Here is a 4,514-nt window from a genome sequence, read left to right on the forward strand (position 1 = left end):
CGGTCGCAGCAGATGGCCGCCCCTCCCTGAGCCTGGTTCTGCTGGAGGTTTCTTCCTGTTAAAAGGGAGTTTTTCCTTCCCACTGTTGCCAAAGTGCTTGCTCACAGGGGGTCATATGATTGTTGGGTTCTGTACTATTGTAGGGTCTACCTTACAATAGAAAGCGCCTTGAGGCAACTGTTGTTGTGATTAGGCGCTATATAAATAAAATTGAATTGAATTCAAATAAAAATGAATTTTAAAAAAAGTTTTAAAAGTGTACTTAGTTTTATTTGCTGTCAATTTGCCTAGAATGGAATATCAGATTAGAACAGCCTCTAAAATATAATATTTAATTTATTAAATAAATCAAATGATTTACAGAAAATAAAATTCAAAAACACTTTCATTTTCACTGTATCTGTATGGCTATAGAGGAGCTGTTATTATTTTGCCTGTTTGTCAGTGCTGGTACGAACCCCGTTGGTGCTGTGTTGATCCTTTTGCAGAGGTTTGAAGTTTCTTTCGATAAATCTGAGTCAGTTTGGGTCGATGCTCAGTGTATTTTTCCACAACAATCTTGGTGACGAGGATGAGATTTCTTGAGTGATTTTTGTTCTCTACTTTCATTTTGATTCCAGGAAACCTGCAGGTAGACTCAATGAGTCTGAAAGAGCGCTTATGTCCGAGCAAAGTGTGGAGAAGGCGAGTGCGTGGCAACTGAGATCAGACAGAGTCACCGCTGAAATCTCAATTATTAAAGAATCCAGAGTGGAGAGCGGCTGAGACCAACTTGAATTTCAGATTTTATTGAGGGTTTTTAAGGGGCAAGTATGATTAAGAAATGTAAACTTACCCGGCGTTTGGTAAGGGTGTCAGCCATTCAGAGAAGTTCTGTAAACCGACAAGCACCTGATCAAACTACAAGGGTGCGCCTTGAGAGGTTCAAAAGTTTATTTTTTATTCTTTTCATTGTTGGTTGTGGACATCTTAACTGTATAAACAACACACTGATTATACAGTTAAGATGTCCTTTTGCAATAATTACAGTTGGACCAAAATCAGCTCACAAAATGCTATAAGAAAGAAATGTTTTGATAAAATTATAAAGTGTGGTAAGTGATAGTAAAGTAAGGTACGGTGGCCCTGAGAGGCCAAACGGACTGCAACTTCAGAAAACACTTGCAAAAAGAAAAATGCTGCAAAAAGAAAAACGCTGCAAAAGCACACACAACACAACAGAAATAGGAAAAAAGACAACGGAAATGTTTCTGGGGAGACAATAACCGGACGGACCAGTTGCACGAACCAAAACAAGCTAACAATTGCACTGGGACTGGGAGACACTTCAAAGAAGTGGAGCGGCCAAAGAGTAAACTTTCAAAAGTAAGTTCTGAATATTATGTCACTTATTTATGTGCAAATGTTTAATAATGAGGAACATTAAAACATTACTGTTGGCCACATACCGGTGTTGTGCCAAAAAGTGATCGTCTGCCAAAAACTGATTGCTGGTATTTAAACTGCTAGTAACTTGTTGGGCTATAATATGTGAAACATATGTCAAATGCATCCCTCATGGATGACATAAAGTCATATTGAGCCACAAACAACATTCGTGTAACAAGATAGAAGCCATAATCAGTTTTTGGCAGTGACTTTTATATAACATTTATTTATGCAGTTAAAAAAAAAAAAATCTCATTAACATTACAAATGTCTTTTGTAAGAGTAAGTTGGCCAAGAGGACAGGAGAAATGGCAGCAAATATTACAATAGTTCTGTAAAAATATTTTAAGTGGGGATAAAGGACCGGATTGGTTATAATGTAAGTACAATAACACAGAGTTGTAAAGATACTTGAAAAAACAGATGATTTTTTAATTCTATATATAACCCCTTTGTAAACGCTGTTCACCGAAGTCTATTTACCAACATACGTAAAGATATTACACATAAAAAATACACGGAAACATTGGAAATCAGTTTTTAGCAGGCAATCACTTTTTGGCACAACACCGGCAAAGTTATGTGACATTAGCCATGTTTGTACTTTCAGCATTTACTTTGTTTTAAATCCTTTATTTATACGCCGTTAGATAGTCGACCTTAATCTTACAGAGAATCTGATGATTTTGTGGATAATTAAAGTCAGTCATATATCCACAAACACAACAGGCTGAAAGTCAGTGATGCTGCTCGGTTTGCAGTCCTGAATATCACGGCACAAGCAGGATCCACTGCACTGTTAATGTTAGCTATGTTACATTGCTGCCTCTGTTCGGTGGTGTCGAGCCAAACGGACTTTAACGTGTGTTTGAACGAGCTGACGGTTCACTCGTTAAGCTGAAAGAAAGATGCTTTAATCACAGGAGTCACACATGTGTCCACTGTACCATCTGGGAACTCTTCCTGTTTAGCACTCGTAATAACACAAACACTAAATCCTCCTTCTCTTGTGCTGTTTTGTAGCAGTGTATACACCTGAGACTGTCACCTGTCTGTCTGTCCTGCACTCTCTCTCTGTTTCTTTCTCTCTGATTGTGGAATAAAAGTATGAACATGTGTTTATAAGTTACACTTGTGTTTGAATCCTGCAGCTTATCACACATTTGATTTCCATGTGTGACAACTGCAAGTGTCCAGAGTGAGGACAGACTGAGGGACCCACTGCTGCACATCATCTGTGAGGCTTTGCACCCCTGATGATCCACCAGGAGAAACTCAGCAGTGTGTGAGTAAGAGGAGGAGGAAGAGCCAGCAGCAGCTGACAGATGGAGAGAATAGACAGACTGTTCCCTGTTTGTGAAGGACTGCTAGGAAAGTTTAACATAACTAATTGTCTGTCCTGAATCAGTCTTATTAGGTAATGTTCAAATAATTTTATCATTCCAGTGTTTTCAGTGTGGGAGAAAGTACTCAGGGCCTTCAAGTTACACACTATGAAAGGCAGCAACAAGTTTAATGTTCAGAAACCTAAAGTATGTATCAGCAGCAGAATGGAGCTAAAAATAAATGTTTGTTCCAGTTCTATGAAGCTTTGAGTATTTTGGATTAGTAGCACTGCTGTGTTTGTTGCATCATATTGCTGTAATTGTTTATATGCTTTATATATTCTGAGGTAAGTTGATCTATAGTGTTACATCATATTCTATAAGGATGTTATGTGTTTGTATACTTTCTGCCCAGTTTGACCCATTTAACAGAAGTCAGCCTGTTTAAGGCTCTGATATCTATTCTGTATGACTTAAAGCAGTTATGACATGGTCTGATTTTCTCACCCAATAAAGGAATATTTCATATATCAGTCTACTCTTCATTTTATCAGACACAGTTATCACAGCTCGTACATTTTCTTTTTACACATATATGTAAGCATTGAGCCAAATGTAATAATGCCAACAAATTAAACGAACAATATTTGTCTCTTATATATAATACATCTATATATACACTGTCACAGATACTTGACTTTAAGTGAAGATTTAAGGTGAAAGGAAATATAAATAACTGCAACTTGAATCTTTACTGAAGCTCAGTGTTTGGCACAGAGTTCATGTTCACTGCTGTAATAACTAATAATGATTAATATAATATTGGCCATATTATATTTACATTACCAAAGTGAGATGACTTTAGTCTCATGAACAACATTAGCTAATTGTTATTTACTAACTAATCTTAAATGACTGTTCAGTACAGAAATGAAGCCCAAAAATCATGTTTTACTGTCCTGTGGTCTCAGCCTCAGATACTTATCAAATCACACAAAGCTCGTGTAGAAACAAATGTACAAAATATGTTCTCCTTCATTTCTGTCAAACAAAGCTGTATGAAACGTTTCCAGCTGTTAGTATCATGGTTGCTAGGCAACCTGGGCAGCGTGACAGAGGCTAGACCGTCCCATCTCACAAGCCTACAAGCCTCACACTTCCGGCCTCAGCGGTCTTTGAGTGCGGCCCTTGAGGACCGTTAAGGCTGCGTACTTTAAGGCTGCAGACCCTGAATTGGGAAACAGTCCCTGAATTGGGATACAGCCATACATACATGTTTTGGTTCGTGCAACTGAACCGTTCGGTTATTGTCTCCCCAGAAACATTTCCGTTGTCTTTTTTCCTATTTCCGTTGTGTTGTGTGTGCTTTTGCAGCGTTTTTTTATTTTTGCAGCGTTTTTCTTTTTGCAGCGTTTTTTTTCGTTTTGCAGCGTTTTTCTTTTTGCAAGTGTTTTTCTTTTTGCAGCATTTTTCTTTTTGCAAGTGTTTTCTGAAGTTGCAGTCCGTTTGGCCTCTCCGGGCCACCGTAATACACCCCTTTATACATACATATACAAAATGTCACTTATGTCAATACTGTTTTTAAAAATCGTTAAGACATTTATTCAATTCATAGCCACCGGTAATAACTGAATAAGAGACAAGCCTGTAGCTAACTTGGCCACTGACAGAAATACTAATAAAAACTGGATGCACCCGCACCGTCAGCTTTCAAGGCGCTAAAATCGAGCGCGCCTCCCCTCTGTGGCCAACCACGCAGTT

Source organism: Astatotilapia calliptera, chromosome 16 (genome assembly GCF_900246225.1).
Source record: "Astatotilapia calliptera chromosome 16, fAstCal1.2, whole genome shotgun sequence".
Taxonomy (NCBI): domain Eukaryota; kingdom Metazoa; phylum Chordata; class Actinopteri; order Cichliformes; family Cichlidae; genus Astatotilapia; species Astatotilapia calliptera.